Raw genomic sequence first — 19,724 nt, 5'->3', positions numbered from 1 at the left:
GAATATGTGTGTTACTACTATCGAGATTCAATAAGAATAGACCACTCTTCAAGGGTGCATGACCATAAAAGATATTACTCATATAAATAGAACAACCATTATTCTCTGATTTAAATGAATAACCGTCTCGCATCAAACAAGATCCAGATATAATGTTCATGCTTAACGCTGGCACCAAATAACAATTATTTAGGTCTAATACTAATCTCGAAGGTAGATGTAGAGGTAGCGTGCCGACCGCGATCACATATTAGCAACAGAACCAGTATCAAATACCCAGGTGCTACTGCGAGCATTAGTAAGGTACACATCAATAACATGTATATCACATATACCTTTGTTCACCTTGCCATCCTTCTTATCCACCAAATACTTGGGGCAGTTCCGCTTCTATGACCAGTCTGCTTGCAGTAGAAGCACTCAGTTTCAGGCTAAGGTCTAGACTTGGGTTTCTTCTCTCGAGCAGCAACTTGCTTGCTGTTCTTCTTGAAGTTCCCCTTCTTCTTCCCTTTGCCCTTTTTCTTGAAACTAGTGGTCTTGTTGACCATCAACACTTGATGCTCCTTCTTGATTTCTACCTCCGCAGCTTTCAGCATTGCGAAGAGCTCGGGAATAGTCTTATTCATCCCTTGCATATTATAGTTCATCATGAAGCTCTTGTAGTTTGGTGGAAGTGATTGGAGAATTCTGTCAATGACGCTATCATCCAGAAGATTAACTCTCGGTTGAATCAAGTGATTACAATACCCAGACATCTTGAGTATATGCTCACTGACAGAACTGTTCTCCTCCATCTTGCAGCTATAGAACTTATTGGAGACTTCATATCTCTCAATCCGGGCATTTGCTTGAAATATTAACTTTAACTCCTGGAACATCTCATATGCCCCATGACGTTCAAAACGTCGTTGAAGTCCCGGTTCTAAGCCGTAAAGCATGGCACATTGAACTATCGAGTAGTCATCAGCTTTGCTCTGCCAGACGTTCATAACATCTGGTGTTGCCCCAGCAGCAGGCCTGGCACCCAGCGGTGCTTCCAGGACGTAATTCTTCTGTGGAGCAATGAGGATAATCCTCAAGTTACGGACCCAGTCCGTGTAATTGCTACCATCATCTTTCAACTTTGTTTTCTCAAGGAACGCATTAAAATTCAACGGAACAACAGCACGGGCCATCTATCTACAATCAAACATACATAAGCAAGATACTATCAGGTACTAAGTTCATGATAAATTTAGGTTCAATTAATCATATTACTTAAAGAACTCCCACTTAGATAGACATCCCTCTGATCCTCTAAGTAATTACGTGATCCAAGTCAACTAAACCATGCCCGATCATCACGTGAGATGGAGTAGTTTCGTTAGTGAACATCACTATGTTGATCATATCTACTATATGATTCACGCTCGACCTTTCGGTCTCCGTGTTCCGAGGACATATCTGTATATGCTTGGCTCGTCAATTATAACCTGAGTATTCCGCGTGTGCAACTGTTTTGCACCCGTTGTATTTGAACGTAGAGCCTATCACACCCGATCATCACGTGGTGTCTCAGCACGAAGAACTTTCGCAACGGTGCATACTCAGGGAGAACACTTCTTGATAATTAGTGAGAGATCATCTTATAATGCTACCGTCAATCAAAGCAAGATAAGATGCATAAAAGATAAACATCACATGTAATCAACATAAGTGATATGATATGGCCATCATCATCTTGTGCTTGTGATCTCCATCCTCGAAGCACCGTCATGATCACCATCGTCACCGGCGCGACACCTTGATCTCCATCGTAGCATCATTGTCGTCTCGCCAATCTCATGCTTCCACGACTATCGCTACCGCTTAGTGATAAAGTAAAGCATCACAGCGCGATTGCATTGCATACAATAAAGCGACAACCATATGGCTCCTGCCAGTTGCCGATAACTCGGTTACAAAACATGATCATCTCATACAATAAAATTTAGCATCATGTCTTGACCATATCACATCACAACATGCCCTACAAAAACAAGTTAGACGTCCTCTACTTTGTTGTTGCAAGTTTTACGTGGCTTCTACGGGCTTAAGCAAGAACCAATCTTACCTATGCATCAAAACCACAACGATAGTTTGTCAAGTTGGTGCTGTTTTAACCTTCGCAAGGACCGGGCGTAGCCACACTCGGTTCAACTAAAGTTGGAGAAACTGTCACCCGCTAGCCACCTTTGTGCAAAGCACGTCGGGAGAACCGGTCTCGCGTAAGCGTACGCGTAATGTCGGTCCGGGCCGCTTCGTCCAACAATACCGCCGAACCAAAGTATGACATGCTGGTAAGCAGTATGACTTATATCGCCCACAACTCACTTGTGTTCTACTCGTGCATATAACATCAACACATAAAACCTAGGCTCAGATGCCACTGTTGGGTTTCGTAGTAATTTCAAAAAAATTCCTACGCACACGCAAGACCATGGTGATGCATAGCAACGAGAGGGGGAGAGTGTGATCTACGTACCCTTGTAGATCGACAACGGAAGCGTTAACTTGGTTGATGTAGTCATACGTCTCCACGGCCCGACCGATCAAGCACCGAAACTACGGCACCTCCGAGTTCTAGCACACGTTCAGCTCGATGACGATCCCCGGACTCCGATCCAGCAAAGTGTCGGGGAAGAGTTCCGTCAGCACGACGGCGTGGTGATGTAGGATCAAGAAGTAGATGTGTCTAGAGGGGGGGTGATTAGACACTTAGTGCTAAAGTTGCAATTTTTAAGCTTTTCCGGTTTAAGTGGAGTTTAGGCACAATTTCAACACACACAATACATATCAAGCAAGCATGCAAAGAGTATATGAGCAGCGGAATGTAAAGCATGCAACTTGCAAGAATGTAAAGAGAAGGGTTTGGAGAATTCAAACGCAATTGAGACACGGATGTTTTTCCCGTGGTTCGGATAGGTGGTGCTATCCTACATCCACGTTGATGGAGACTTCAACCCACGAAGGGTAACGGTTGCGCGAGTCCACACAGGGCTCCACCCAAGGGTAACGGTTGCGCGAGTCCACACAGGGCTCCACCCACAAAGGGTCCACAAAGAAGCAACCACCCACAAAGGGTCCACGAAGAAGCAACCTTGTCTATCCCACCATGGCCATCGCCCACACAGGACTTGCCTCACTAGCGGTAGATCTTCACGAAGTAGGCGATCTCCTTGCCCTTACAAACTCCTTGGTTCAACTCCACAATCTTGTTGGAGGCTCCCAAGTGACACCTAGCCAATCTAGGAGACACCACTCTCCAAGAAGTAACAAATGGTGTGTAGGTAATGAACTCCTTGCTCTTGTGCTTCAAATGATAGTCTCCCCAACACTCAACTCTCTCTCATAGGATTTGGATTTGGTGGAAAGAATATTTGAGTGGAAAGCAACTTGGGAAGGCTAGAGATCAAGATTCATATGGTAGGAATGGAATATCTTGGTCTCAACACATGAGTAGGTGGTTCTCTCTCAGAACATATGAGTTGAAATGGTGTGTGTGTTCTGATGGCTCTCTCATCGAATGAGAAGGAGGTGGAGGGGTATATATAGCCTCCACACAAAATCCAACCGTTACACGGTTTTCCAATCTCGGTGGGACCGAATTAATAAACTCAGTCGGACCGAAAATGCAAACCTAGTGACCGTTAGAGATTTTCGGTGGGACTGACATGCAACTCGGTAGGACCGATATGGTTAGGGTTTGGGCATAACGTAATCTCGGTGAGACCAATTACACAAACTCGGTGAGACCGAATTTGGTAATTAGCTAACCAGAGAGTTGGTCAGGCAAACTCGGTGGGACCGATTTGCTCTTTCGGTGAGACCGAGTGGAACTCGGTGAGACCGAAAAGTTACAAAGGGGAAACACTGAGTTTACATTGCAATCTCGGTGGGACCGATTCGCTCTTTCGGTAAGACCGAAAAGTTACGAAAGGGAAATAGAGAGTTTGCAACCCCATCTCGGTGAGACCGAGATCCTTATCGGTAGAACCGAATTGCTAGGGTTTGGTAGTGGCTAATGACAAGTGAAACTCGGTGGCGCCAGATAGGAAGAATCGGTAGGACCGAGTTTGGCTTAGGGTTTAGGTCATATGTGGATATGGGAAAGTAGTTGAGGGTTTTGGAGCATATCACTAAGCACATGAAGCAAGAGGCTCATTAAGCAACACCTCATCCCTCCTTGATAGTATTGGCTTTTCCTAAAGACTCAATGTGATCTTGGATCACTAAAATATAAAATGAAGAGTCTTGAGCTTGAAGCTTTAGCCAATCCTTTGTCCTTAGCATCTTGAAGGAGTTCCCACAACCTTTAGTCCATGACACTCCATTGTTGAACTTATCTGAAACATGCTAGATCGAAATGTTAGTCCAACAAGAGATATGTTGTTATCAATTATCAAAACCACCTAGGGAGCACTTGTGCTTTCAATCTCCCCCTTTTTGGTAATTGATGGCAACATACATCAAAGCTTTGGATAAAGATATAAAGAACAGCAAGTAAAGCTTTGGAAGGACATGTAACAAGCATAGGCTCCCCCTTCATGTATGCACTCATGTAAATGTGAAATAGAGAGTCATGTGAGAGCATAACCATGACAGAGTAGGCAAAGTGTTACATGCATCTTGGCCATATGCATCAGAGCATAAGATTATCAAGGAAAATACCTTCATGCTCATGAGTCCTTCTTGCAAACAGTATGTACATAAGCAAGAACTCCTCATACTCATGATTTTGATGCATATACTTACCTTGTGGTCTTGAGTTGGCTTAGGATGGAATGAACCTGCACAAACAAGGTTAGATAACACAGGTATATCCACTAGCCAGAGCAAACAAAAGAAACCACAAGAATACCAAGACTGGGATGACATGTAGAGAGTGAGTACAAGGTACCACATAGAATTCAACATGTCCCCAAGAATAAAGATATGCAATGAATTTGACTGATTTCTTTTCCTTAGGTGTCTTGCTCCCCCTGAATCTGACATGGGATATTGGGAGAAGATAGGAAACAGAAAATCAGAGCTGAAAGATATGAATAGAACTAAATTCAAAACATGTCTTTCCCCCCAAAGAGACATGTGGCATCTCTCCTCTTGAACATCAAGCATCTGGGATCCTTGAGTGTTCTCTCCCCCTTTGGGGATTTCTTTCTCCCCCTTAATATATGGGATCCTTGAGTATTCTCTCCCCCTTAGTACTTTCTCTCCTTTGTAGGTGATAAGCTTTTGATGTGATCTCTCTCTCTCCCTGATGATAAGCTTTGATGTGATCTTTCTCTCCCCCTTTGACATCAATTTCCAAGAAGGTTTTTCCTGGAATCCATCGAATAGGTTTGGTCCTTGAGATTCAGTACAAAGAAGGGAATAAAACTGTGATGCTTGTGGAGGACAAGATTCATTGAGTGGAGCTGGATCAGAAGAAATATAGAATATGTGGCAAACTATTTTTCCTGTTGCAAAATCGGTGGCACCGAGTGGCATGTTTCGGTAGTACCGAAGGGATTCGGTTGGACCGAAAATGGCAATTCGGTGAAACCGAGTTCATCACAGAGAAAAACACTTGTCACCTCAGCTCACTAGTCAAGTAAGATCTCACAAAGATTTGCAATGAATTAGCTGAAAGATTTGCAAGGAATTTGATGCAGAAATATGCAGAACAAAAACAAAGAGAAAAGAGTGAAAGTTTCTAGATGAAGTTTTTTTTGAAAAAGAAAGAGACAAATATGCAAGGGACAAATGCAATAACTCAGAAAAGAACACAAGAGAACTTCATCTAGAATTGGGCGGTGACATAGTCACCTATGTATATTGACTTAGGAGTCAAGTGAGAACACTTGATCGTAGGTCATACTCATCATTTAAGCTCAAAATGGGGTTACCATTTTTCATTTAAGCATTTTGATGTATTCACATCTTGTTGAGTTGCTTTGACTCATGTCTTGGAGTAAAGCTTCTCTAAGATGGAATAACATACCTTGGGTGGTGATGTGGTTCTTGCTCATGTAGTTGAACTTGTGTGGGTGCTCAAGGTTGATGTAGCTCATCGAGAGTTGGGAGCGCCATTTGGAGTTTGAGTTCATCTACCTACATGGGTTAGTTCTTGCAAGGAAAAGCACTTGTGCATCCAAAAATGACAATCATGAAGCTTAATATAGAGTTTGTCAAAGGATATGTTTGAATGGTTTTGTGCTTCCTTGTCTTCAACCACTATTGTATAGAGTCTTGGTGATGTAGAGATTGCTCAAGATATGAGTGAGTCGCAATCTCATGGAATTAGATTCAACCAAGCACCTACATGGGTTAGACAACATGCAAGGTGCAAATATATCCAAGACATAGGATAGTTATCATAAGAGATATATCATGGATTAGTCATAAGCTCATGTCTTGCATGTATCCAGTGGAGTTTCTACTCCAAGTTCAAAGCATCAATGATGTTCAATTCTCCTCTCAACCTGCAAAACACTTTCTCATCAAGCGGTTTAGTGAATATATCCGCTAATTGCTTATCGGTGCGGACATGCTTAAGATTGATGTCACCCTTAGCAACATGATCTCGAATGAAATGATGACGAACTTCAATATGCTTAGTTCGAGAATGTTGTACGGGATTATGACCAATTTTGATAGCACTTTCATTGTCACAAAGCAGTGGAACATGTTTCACATAAATCCCGTAATCTTTAAGAGTTTGGGTCATCCAAAGTAATTGAGCACAACATGAACCAGCGGCAATGTATTCCGCTTCGGCGGTGGATAAGGATACCGAGTTTTGTTTCTTGGAAGACCAAGACACAAGAGATCTACCAAGAAATTGACAAGTACCCGAAGTGGACTTTCTATCAACCTTGTCTCCGGCATAATCCGAGTCGGAATAGCCAACAAGCTCGAAAGAAGACCTCTTAGGATACCAAATGCCAAAATTTGGTGTATGGATTAAGTATCTCACTATCCTTTTCACAACCTTAAGATGACAATCTTTAGGAGCAGCTTGATATCATGCACACATGCACACACTTAGCATAATATCGGGACGTGAAGCACATAGGTATAACAATGAACCAATCATAGAGCGATAAACCTTTTGATCAACCGGTTCACCATCTTTGGTTAAATCATTATGTCCACTAGTAGGCATGGGTGTAGACATACCTTTGCATTCTTGCATATTGAACTTCTTGAATAAGTCCTTGGTGTACTTTGTTTGAGAGACAAATGTACCTTCCTTAGTTTGCTTGATTTGCAACCCGAGAAAGAATTTGAGTTCACTCATCATAGACATCTCAAACTTCTCTGACATTAGCTTTCCAAACTTTTCACTAAAGAGAGGGTTAGTTGAACCAAATATGATATCATCAACATAAATTTGGCATACGAATAGTTCTCCATTGACCCTTTTAGTAAAATGAGTAGAATCAATTTTACCAATTTCAAAACCACTTGTAGTAAGGAATTTGGTCAAGCATTTATACCATGCTCTAGGAGCTTGTTTAAGACCATAAAGAGCTTTGTGAAGTTTGTAAACATGATTTGGTTTCTTAGGATTGATAAAGCCGGGAGGTTGTTTGACATAAACTTCCTCCTCTATTTCACCATTTAGAAAAGCACTTTTAATGTCCATTTGGTACAAGGTGATATTATGGTGATTAGCATAGGCAAGTAAGATGCGAATGGACTCAAGTCTAGCAATGGGAGCATACGTCTCACCATAGTCCATACCTTTGACTTGTGTGTATCCTTGGGCGACGAGACGTGCTTTGTTGCGAACCACTTGTCCATCTTCATCTTGCTTGTTGCGAAACACCCATTTGGTACCAATGATGTTGTGGTTGTTGTCGGGCTTCTCGACCAATGTCCAAACTTGGTTTCTCTCAAAATTATGTAGCTCTTCATGCATAGCGTTTATCCAATCTGGATCTTCCAATGCTTCTTCAACCTTCATAGGTTCAATGCTAGAGATGAATGAATAGTTTTCACAAAAGTTAGCTAAACGAGTTTTTGAGCGAGTGATTCTCCCGGATTGTATATCATTGAGGATTTGCTCGACGGGATGATCTTTGGCAATTCTTGCTCGAACTCGTGAGAGCTTTTGCTTGGGTCTTCGTTGAGCATCTTCTTCATCTTGTTCTTCTTCTTGGCCTTCTTCATTGTTGACGTCGTCGTTCTCTTGTCGTGGTGGAGAAGGAGTTTGTTGATGTTCGTCTTGACGTATTTCCTCGTTTTCTTCATCTTGATGTGTCCCACTTGTGGATGCTTCCGTGTCGATTCTTGGTTCACCTTGTCGTGAAGTAGAAGCTTCCACTTGGACGGATGAAGTACTCTCCTTCACCTCCGTTGGACGAATTTTGCCAATGGACAAGTCTTGAATTGCTTCTGAAGGGTCTTTGTCTCCTACATCAATTGGCAATTGCTCTACTTGCGAGCGATTAGATTCATCAAACTTCACATCTACCGTCTCTTCAACCTTTCGGGTGAAATTGTTGTAGACACGGTAAGTGTGAGAGTTTGATCCATAACCAAGTAGAAAACCTTCATGAGATTTAGGAGCAAACTTTGAACGACGATGCTTATCAAGAATGTAGCACTTTGAGCCGAATACTCGAAAGTATCCAACTTGAGGCTTGTTACCGGTGAGGAGCTCGTATGCCGTCTTGCCGAGTAGCTTGTGAAGATATAAGCGATTTGTTGCGTGACAAGCTGTCTCAACCGCTTCTGCCCAAAAGTGCTTTGGCGTCTTGTATTCATCAAGCATCGTTCTTGCCATTTCGATGAGCGTCCAGTTCTTCCTCTCAACAACTCCATTTTGTTGAGGTGTGTACGTAGCCGAGAACTCGTGTGAAATCCCTTCTTCGTCAAGAAAGGTGTCCACATTTGCGTTCTTGAACTCCGTTCCGTTGTCACTCCAAACCTTCTTGATCTTCACATCAAACTGATTTTGGGCTTTCCTAGCGAAGTTTCTGAAGATCTTCTGGACCTGTGACTTGTCATTAAGAAAGAACACCCACGTAAATCTTGAGAAGTCATCAACTATAACTAGACCAAAAGAATTTCCACCGAGACTCTTGTAGGCGTTGGGACCAAAAAGATCCATGTGAAGTAGCTCGAGTGGCCTCCTTGTGGTCATGATGTTCTTCACGGGATGTCTTCCTCCAACCTGTTTACCTGCTTGACAAGCACTGCAAAGTCTATCTTTATCAAATATGACATCGTTGACTCCAAGGATATGATTTCCTTTAATAAGCTTGTCAAGGTTTCTCATGCCAACGTGACCTAGTCGTCTATGCCACAACCAACCTTTTGAGGATTTAGCAACAAAGCAAGTTTTAGGTTGTGCCTTTTTAGAGAAATCGACAATGTAAAGATCACCTCTACGCATACCCGTAAAGACCATTTTATGATTGTCTCGACGAAATACTTGGCAATCTACCTCAGTAAATAGGACATTCAAACCGAAATCAGCAAGTCTAGATACTGAAAGTAAGTTGTAGCCAAGAGATTCAACGAGCATGACATTTTGAATGGAACTATCATGTGAGATGGCCACCTTACCAAGGCCAACCACTTTACCCTTTGAATTATCACCAAAGGTGACATATTTTCGAGGGCCGTCATTTTCAGCAAGCTCACGAAACATCTCTTCATCTCCGGTCATATGATCAGTACATCCACTATCAAGAACCCATTCCTTTCCTCCTGATTCATGTCCCCGAAGATTTGCCATAAGACCAAAATGTCTCATTGCATCATCAAGATCGAATTCACTATCATCATCATCATCATAATATTCATGTTCATCATGATCTTGTGATTCATCATTTCCTAGAGAGGGTAATTCATCAGATAAATGATCATCAAAGTGGTCACTTTTATGAATTCTTATAGCTTTGAGTATGATATCATTAATGATTCCAACATCTCCTTTAGCATGCTTAAGATTGGCAAGTTCAAAAAGACATTTACCAAAACTAGGATCACTAGAGTTCATCTTACTCAAGGCAATAGATTTATGGAGAATTTCATCCAAAGTTTTCAAGGAATAATCGGGAAATCGTTCCTCAAGAAATTTCCATATGGTATAGGCACAATTGTGAGTAGGCAAACTAGCAATCAAATTTTTGGGCAATCCTCTAATGATGAGCTCAATAGTTCTAAGATTGCGAATCATGTCAATATCTTCATCTAGGGTAGGATGCAAGGGATCAATATGGGGTGCACAAGGGCTAGCAATATACTTGTTCAAATGATATTGATTGAAGATTACAAGCATCTCATTTTTCCACTCATGAAAATACTCTCCCTCAAGAATAGGCACTCTATGTCTAAGACTCCCTAATGTAGACACATCCATCTTCCTCCAATGGTGATTAAACCAAGGCAATGGAGACCAAAGCTCTGATACCACTTGTAGGATCAAGAAGTAGATGTGTCTAGAGGGGGGGTGATTAGACACTTAGTGCTAAAGTTGCAATTTTTAAGCTTTTTCGGTTTAAGTGGAGTTTAGGCACAATTTCAACACACACAATACATATCAAGCAAGCATGCAAAGAGTATATGAGCAGCGGAATGTAAAGCATGCAACTTGCAAGAATGTAAAGAGAAGGGTTTGGAGAATTCAAACGCAATTGGAGACACGGATGTTTTTCCCATGGTTCGGATAGGTGGTGCTATCCTACATCCACGTTGATAGAGACTTCAACCCACGAAGGGTAACGGTTGCGCGAGTCCACACAGGGCTCCACCCAAGGGTAACGGTTGCGCGAGTCCACACAGGGCTCCACCCACGAAGGGTCCACGAAGAAGCAACCACCCACAAAGGGTCCACGAAGAAGCAACCTTGTCTATCCCACCATGGCCATCGCCCACACAGGACTTGCCTCACTAGCGGTAGATCTTCACGAAGTAGGCGATCTCCTTGCCCTTACAAACTCCTTGGTTCAACTCCACAATCTTGTCGGAGGCTCCCAAGTGACACCTAGCCAATCTAGGAGACACCACTCTCCAAGAAGTAACAAATGGTGTGTAGGTAATGAATTCCTTGCTCTTGTGCTTCAAATGATAGTCTCCCCAACACTCAACTCTCTCTCATAGGATTTGGATTTGGTGGAAAGAAGATTTGAGTGGAAAGCAACTTGGGAAGGCTAGAGATCAAGATTCATATGGTAGGAATGGAATATCTTGGTCTCAACACATGAGTAGGTGGTTCTCTCTCAGAACATATGAGTTGGAATGGTGTGTGTGTTCTGATGGCTCTCTCATTGAATGAGAAGGAGGTGGAGGGGTATATATAGCCTCCACACAAAATCCAACCGTTACATAGTTTTCCAATCTCGGTGGGACCGAATTAATAAACTCGGTCGGACCGAAAATGCAAACCTAGTGACCGTTAGAGATTTTCGGTGGGACTGACATGCAACTCGGTAGGACCGATATGGTTAGGGTTTGGGCATAACGTAATCTCAGTGAGACCGATTACACAAACTCGGTGAGACCGAATTTGGTAATTAGCTAACTAGAGAGTTGGTCAGGCAAACTCGGTGGGACCGATTTGCTCTTTCGGTGAGACTGAGTGGAACTCGGTGAGACCGAAAAGTTACAAAGGGGAAACACTGAGTTTACATTGCAATCTCGGTGGGACCGATTCGCTCTTTCGGTAAGACCGAAAAGTTACAAAAGGGAAACAGAGAGTTTGCAACCCCATCTCGGTGAGACCGAGATCCTTATCGGTAGAACCGAATTGCTAGGGTTTGGCAGTGGCTAATGACAAGTGAAACTCGGTGGCGCCGGATAGGAAGAATCGGTAGGACCGAGTTTGGCTTAGGGTTTAGGTCATATGTGGATATGGGAAAGTAGTTGAGGGTTTTGGAGCATATCACTAAGCACATGAAGCAAGAGGCTCATTAAGCAACACCTCATCCCTCCTTGATAGTATTGGCTTTTCCTAAGGACTCAATGTGATCTTGGATCACTAAAATATAAAATGAAGAGTCTTGAGCTTGAATCTTTAGCCAATCCTTTGTCCTTAGCATCTTGAAGGAGTTCCCACAACCTTTAGTCCATGCCACTCCATTGTTGAACTTATCTGAAACATGCTAGATCGAAATGTTAGTCCAACAAGAGATATGTTGTTATCAATTATCAAAACCACCTAGGGAGCACTTGTGCTTTCAGGTGACGATCTTGATGTACTACCGTCGCAGGGCTTCGCCTAAGCACCGCTACAATATTATCGAGGACTATGGTGGAAGGGGGCACTGCACACGGCTAAGAATATGATCACGTGGATCAACTTGTGTCTCTAGGGGTGCCCCGTGCCTCTGTATATAAAGGCTCAAAGGGGGGCTGGCCGGCCAAGAGGTGGCGCGCCAGGAGGAGTCCTACTCCTTCTGGGAGTAGGACTCACCCCCTTTCCTAGTTGGAATAGGATTCGCGGAGGGGGGGGAAGAGGAGAGAGAGGAGGAAGGGGGGCCGCCCTCTCTCCTTGTCCTATTCGGACCAAGGGGGAGGGGCGCGCGGCCCATCTATGGCCACCTCTCCTATCTTCCACTAAGGCCCATATACCTCCCGGGGGGTTCTGGTAACCTCACGGTACTCCGGTAAAATCCCGATTTCACCCGGAACACTTCCGATATCCAAACATAGGCTTCCAATATATCAATCTTTATGTCTCGACCATTTCGAGACTCCTCGTCATGTCCGTGATCACATCCGGGACTCCGAACAAACTTCGGTACATCAAAATGTATAAACTCATAATATAACTGTCATCGTAACCTTAAGCGTGCGGACCCTACGGGTTCGAGAACAATGTAGACATGACCGAGACACGTCTCCGGTCAATAACCAATAGCGGAACCTGGATGCTCATATTGGCTCCTACATATTCTACGAAGATCTTTTATCGGTCAGACCGCATAACAACATACGTTGTTCCTTTTGTCATCGGTATGTTACTTGCCCAAGATTCGATCGTCAATATCCAATACCTAGTTCAATCTCATTACCGGCAAGTCTCTTTACTCGTTCCGTAATACATCATCCCGCGACTAACTCATTAGTTGCAATGCTTGCAAGGCTTCAGTGATGTGCATTACCGAGAGGGCCCAGAGATACCTCTCCGACAATCGGAGTGACAAATCCTAATCTCGAAATACGCCAACCCAACATGTACCTTTGGAGACACCTGTAGAGCTCCTTTATAATCACCCAGTTACGTTGTGACGTTTGGTAGCACACAAAGTGTTCCTCCGGCAAACGGGAGTTGCATAATCTCATAGTCATAGGAACATGTATAAGTCATGAAGAAAGCAATAGCAACATACTAAACGATCGGGTGCTAAGCTAATGGAATGGGTCATGTCAATCAGATCATTCAACTAATGATGTGATCCCGTTAATCAAATGAAAACTCTTTATCCATGGTTAGGAAACATAACCATCTTTGATTAACGAGCTAGTCAAGTAGAGGCATACTAGTGACACTCTGTTTGTCTATGTATTCACACATGTATTATGTTTCCGGTTAATACAATTCTAGCATGAATAATAAACTGTTATCATGATATAAGGAAATAAATAATAACTTTATTATTGCCTCTAGGGCATATTTCCTTCAGGGACCCACCAGCGTCATGGCAGTACGCAAGCAAGTGCCTCTATATTACAAGCCCAAAAATATGGTTCCTCCTAATGGTTGGACATCTGGGGCTCACGCCATTGTCAACGTAGTCAATAAACGAGAGAATTACACTACGAGCGGCTGACACCAGGGACCCAGCAGGTAGCGCAGTTTTTTTAGGAACAAGCAGTTGTTATTTATACTAGTTTTAGCGACGGATCAAGGTAACAATGGGGCTGTGCGAGGGATGTGGCCCGTCTAGCCAGGGTTTTATTTATGTTTACCACATCATGAGCCCAGTTGTGTTTTTTTCTTGCTGAAAATGGCTAGCCTAGTTCTATTTAAAAAAATTACCCAAACGAGGCCTATTTGCTTTATCAGCCATGCTGGGCTGCAAATCTTTCAAGATGAGGAGAGTTTCATTCGGTTTGCCCAGAAATGGGCTGTACATTTTTAAAACACATCAAACTGGGAATTAGTTTCAATTTTTTTCATTACAAGATTTTAAATTCCATTGATTTTTATGTGTGGACAATTATTTGGATTTATATTTATATAAATTATTTTTCAAAATAGTTTGAATGTGAATCGATATTTCGGGATTAAAAATAGTGGACCGCACCGAAATATGCAAAAATTCGTATACTTTTTAACCGTGACCACAATATGGGGTGTTAATGCTAACAAAAAGAAGATGGGCTACAAAAAATTCTTAAGAATTAGCAAATGGGTTGTACATTATTAGAAATAATGCACACGAGAGCAGTGACTGTTGGATGTCCATCCAATGGCTGTCGTGCTTCTCCAATCTCCGCTTTTCCTGCTCCAACCGCTCAAACAAGCGTCGGCGGGACTGCCTGCTCCCTCCTCCCACGGCCGGCTATGCTACCGCGCAGGCCTCACCGCCCCACCATACTTCTATCACTGGCCTAGCCATCCCTCTACTCACCCACACCTACTATTATTCTCCGGGGACGGCAGACGAACCAGTAAACTCTCGTACTCCTCCGTGTGTGAAACAACTGCCGAGTCTTCCCTGGCTCTGTGTCGTTCCCTTCCTAGGCCTCGCCATCGTCCACCGCCCTGGTGCTCTCGGCGCGGTCTGGTCAACATGGTCAATGAACGACATCCATCAGAAGTGGACTGTACGTGGAGAGGCTGACAGCTGGGTCCACTGCCGCACGCAAGGAAATGCCTCCTTATTACACGCAAAATAATGATTCCTCCACCTGTCAGCTAGGACCCACAAGAAGGGCTTCTGTATTTTGCAAAAAAAAAAGTTCCTCCCGCTGACAGGTCGGACCCACCAGCTATATCTTCGCATGCAAGGAAGTGCGTCCTTATGACACACAAAAAATGAATACCCCCTGCTAGCTGGGACCCACCATAGTGGGTGGCTGACTTGTGAGCCTACTAAGTTGACGGGGACAGAGGGCTCTGTCAACTTAGTCAATATGAACGATTCTAGCTCCAGTGACCGTCCGATGTCCATCCAATGGCCATAGTGCTTCTTCCACCTTTGGTCTTCTTGCTCCAGCCGCCCAAAGCAGCGCCGGTCGTGTCGCCTGCTCCTGCCTCCCGTGGCCGGCTGTGCTGCCGCGGAGGCCTCACCGTCTCCATACTACTCCCACCACTGACCAGGCCATCCCTCCACTCACCCACACCCATTGTTATTCTGCGGCGACGGCAGCCTCACACCGCAGCCGAACCAGTGAACCCTCATACTCCTCTCCGCGTGGGCATCCACTGCCGTGTCTTCCCCGGCTCCGCGTCATCCCCTTCCTAGGCCTCACCGTCATCCACCGCCTTGGTGCTCTCGGCGCGGCATGGTCAATGTGGTCAACGACCGACTTCCATCGGAAGAATACTGTATGTGGACAGGCTGACAGTTGGGTCCACGACCGCGGCTGGGTCCACGGCCACAGCCCAGTTTTTTTGTGATTTGCCAAGTAAGTCGCTTTGTCAGGCCTGTTGGGCTCCAAATCTTTCAAAACGAGGAGAGCTTCATTCGGCTGGCCGAAAAAATGGCCTATCAGTAATGAGAAATGGGTTGTACATTTTTAAATCAGATCAAACCGGCAATTAGTTTCAAATTTCTTTTTTTTCATTTCGAGATTTTAAATTACATTGATTTTTATGCATGGACAATTTGTTGGATTTTATATTGATATACATTTATTTTTAAAATCAGTTTGAATGTGACTCGAAATTTTGGGATTAAAAACAGTTCGGACCGCACCAAAATATGCAAACTTTCGTATAATTTTTTAACCGTGGCCACAATATGGGCTGTAATGCTAACAAAAAGAATATGGGCTCCAAAAAAACCTTAAGAATTAGCAAATGGGCTATAAATTATTAGAAATAATGGCAGATGGCTTGTATGTTGTTTTCCACATATTTGAGGCTTTCCTAAAAAAAGAAGGTTGACGCACAAGCAGTGACTGTTGGATTTTCATCCAACGGCCATCGTGCTTCTTCAATCTCTGCTCTTCCTGCTCCAACCGCTCAAACAAGCGCCGGCGGAACTGCGTGCTCCCTCCCTTCGCGGCCGGCTTTGCTGCCGTGCAGGCCTCACCGCCCCACCGTACGCCCATCGCTGGCCTAGCCATCCCTCTACTCACCCACACCCGTTGTTATTCTCCGGCGACAGCAGACGAACCAGTAAACCCTCGTACAGTTGTACTCCCCTCCGCGTGGGAAACAACTGCCGAGTCTTCCCTGCCTCCGTGTCGTTCCCTTCCTAGGCCTCGCTGTCGTCCACCGCCCTGGTGCTCTCGGCGTGGCCTGGTTAACGTGGTCAACGACCGACATGCATCTGAAGTGGACTGTACGTGGAGAGGCTGACAGCTGGGTCCACGGCCGCACGCAAGGAAATGCCTCCTTATTACATGCAAAATAATGATTCCTCCACCTAACATCTGGGACCCACCGGAAGGGCCTCTGTATTTCGCGAAAAAAATGTTACCGCCGCTGACAGCTCGGACCCACCAGCTATATCTTCGCACGCAAGGAAGTGCCTCCTTATTACGCACAAAAAAATGAATACTCCCCCTGCTAGCTGGGACCCAGTATAGTGGGTGGCTGACTTGTGGGCCTACTAAGTTGACGGGGACGGAGAGCTTTGTCAACTTAGTCAATATGCACGATTCTAGCTCCAGTGACCGTACGATGTCCATCCAACGGCCATAGTGCTTCTTCAACCTTTGGTCTTCTTGCTCCAGCCGCCCAAACCAGCGCCGGTCGTGCCTCGTGCTCCTGCCTCCTGTGGCCAGCTACGATGCGGCGGAGGCCTCACCGCCCCCTACTACTCCCACCGCTGGCCAGGCCATCCCTCTACTCACCCACACCCCCTGTTATTCTGCGGCGACGGTAGCCTTACACCGCAGTGAACCAGTGAACCCTCATACTCCTCTACGCGTGGGCATCCACTGCCACGTCTTCCCTGGCTCGCGTCATCCCCTTCCTAGGCCTCGTCGTCGTCCACCGCCTTGGTGCTCTCGGCGCGGCGTGGTTAATGTGGTCAACGACCGACTTCCATCGGAAGAGTACTGTACGTGGAGAGGCTGACAGCTGGGTTCACGGCAGCCGCAAGGAAGTGCCTCCTTGTTACGCGCAAAATAATTATTCCTGTACCTGATAGCAGAGACCCACCGGACGGGCCACCGTATTTCACAAAAAAATGTTTCCCCCCTAACTGCTGGGACCCACCAGCTACATCTTCGCACGCAAGGAAGTTCTTCCGGACAAAAAAACGATTCGCCCCCCTGACTGCTGGGACCCACCAGCTATATCTTCGCATGCAAGGAAGTGCCTGACAGTCGGGACCCACCTGGTCGAAGCGTACGTAGCGTTGTCATTCTAGTCGCGAACGTGTACGTACATACTGGTCGATGTAGAGCGTGCACGTGTCGTAGTTGAGGCGCGCATGTAGCATGTACACGTACGTACATCGGCCAGTGTGCAAGAAAGAAAATACGGCCACGTACGTACATACGGGCGGGGTCTCGAACGCCTACTCGCGCATACGTACGGCCAGGGCTCGTGTACATGGCTGGGTCAGAACGGAGAAACTGCGTCGCCGTCATGTTCATGGGGAGGCAACGGAATGCGTCATGTTCATCGGGAGGCAACGGAACACGTGGGAGCCAACCGGCTTGGACGTAATAGCCGATGGAAACGAGGCCCGGCGTACCGCAGAACGGAGGAAACGACCTTGTGTTCGACCGGCCACGTTCGAAACGGGATCCTGTTCATCGGGAGGAGTCTGGCGTACCGCAAAACGGAGGAAACGGACCTCCTACGGTCGGAACGGGGTCCTGTTGATCGGGAAGGGTGTGGCGTACCGCAAAATGGAGGAAACGGACTTGTGTTGGAGCGCTACGGTCGAAACGGGGGTTCTGTTCATTGGGAGGGGTGTGGCGTACCGCAAAACGGGACTCCACGGGATACTGTTCATCTCCACCGTCGACCCCCTCCAGCCTCCACGGGCTACTGTTCATCCATCGTCGACCTCCTCCAGCCTCCACCTGCGATTGCTCATCTACAGGCTCTACGGGGTCCTGTTCATCCACCCTACTGGGAACTATTCATCCACCCACCCCCCCAGCAACGCTCAGTGTTCATCAAGAGGCAACACCACGGGGTCCTGTTCATCCACCCACACCGGGAAGTGTTCATCCAAACCCCCCCAACAACGCTCACTGTTCATCCAGAGGCAGCATCGATCGGCTTCAGTTAGCAGTAGTAGCGAAGGAATCGCTCGATCGGGTTCAGTTAACAGCCATTGATCGATCGCTCGGGTTCAGTAACGCGTAGCCTGCAGTGCAATCGCTCGGTTTCAGTTAGAGCCCAATGCCTTGCACCCACGCGCGTGCGTGTATGAGAGAAACGCGCATCACTCGGCCCCGACCACCCACCGTAACCTGGAACACCCCGATATTTTCCTCGCCCTCGCTTCTACCACGGTTTTTTCCATCATGGACGGCCCAAAGAATGTCATGCAACTGCGTCTCCGGCCCGCCCAGGATGAAAATCCCATTTTCTATCATAATTTTTTGTCATAGAAGTAGGACCCCACCACATCTATGATGATACCGTGTTTTGTCACAATTGTCATAGAAGTGTCATAAGTATGACAGAAAAAATTCGTTCGGCCCAAAATGTCACGGATGTGTCTTTTTTTGTAGTGGAATATCCTGAGAATTCTGAGATTTATTAGCAGTGTAACACTGCGTGCAAGCTTCCTTTTGGTAATTTCAAGTTTTTAGCAGATGAATGGATAAGGACATGATTATCTTGTTGACTGCAAGAGCATCAAGCGATGATAATCAAGATGCAATTGATATGGCCATCATAAATATGCTTTCTGATCCCAAAGAGATTTCTGAATCATCTCACCTGATTTGAGCCTGCACATTAATAATGGATCACAAGGACTACCTATTGGAGCTACTGGAGGAGCTGGGATTCAGTGCCATATGGCAGGACTGGATCGCCTGGTTGCCGTCGTCTTGTAGTTTTGAATTCCTACTCAATGACGCCCCAAGGAGCAAGATAAAGCACCAAAAAGGTCTTCGACAGGGGGACCCGTTATCTCCTCTCCTGTTAATCATTGCAATTGATCCGTTGCAGCGGCTGATTGATGAAGCAGTCCAGCAGCAAATGATTCAACCCCTACCTAGGAGAGAGCTCAAGTTGTAGGTCAGTCTTTATGCAGATGACACAATCATCTTCATGAACTCAGACAAAGAAGAGATGGAAGCATTTCTTATAATTCTGAACCTGTTTGGAGAGGCGACAGGGCTGAAGATCAACTGGCAGAAATCAATGGCAACTCCAATTCGTTGTGATACATCAACATTCAGCAGGGCCTGCATAGTTTGGGGGCCAAATCACTGCCTTTCCACTCAAATATCTAGGCTTGCCACTCACACTGACTAGAACTAGGCTGGTGCACCTTCAATTTGTGTTAGATCGCATCAGGGCGAGGTTAGCCGGTTGGAAGGGCAAACTATTGAGTATAGCAGGGTGATGGATATTGGTCAGAGCTGTACTAAGTGCCATCCCAACCTTTTGCCAT

General features: G+C 45.3%; 1 pseudogene; it reads left to right on the top strand.

The window, feature by feature from the left end:
• LOC147976497 (ATPase 10, plasma membrane-type-like) overlaps window positions 1-19,724 on the top strand; it is a 155,100-nt pseudogene that overhangs the window by 129,109 nt on the left and 6,267 nt on the right.

This window comes from Triticum urartu, chromosome 4A (assembly GCF_056163025.1).
Source record: "Triticum urartu cultivar PI428250 chromosome 4A, HENAU_Tu73, whole genome shotgun sequence".
NCBI lineage: Eukaryota > Viridiplantae > Streptophyta > Magnoliopsida > Poales > Poaceae > Triticum > Triticum urartu.
The sequence above is the reverse complement of the archived record's forward strand: the minus strand, read 5'-3'. Positions and strand labels throughout refer to the sequence as shown.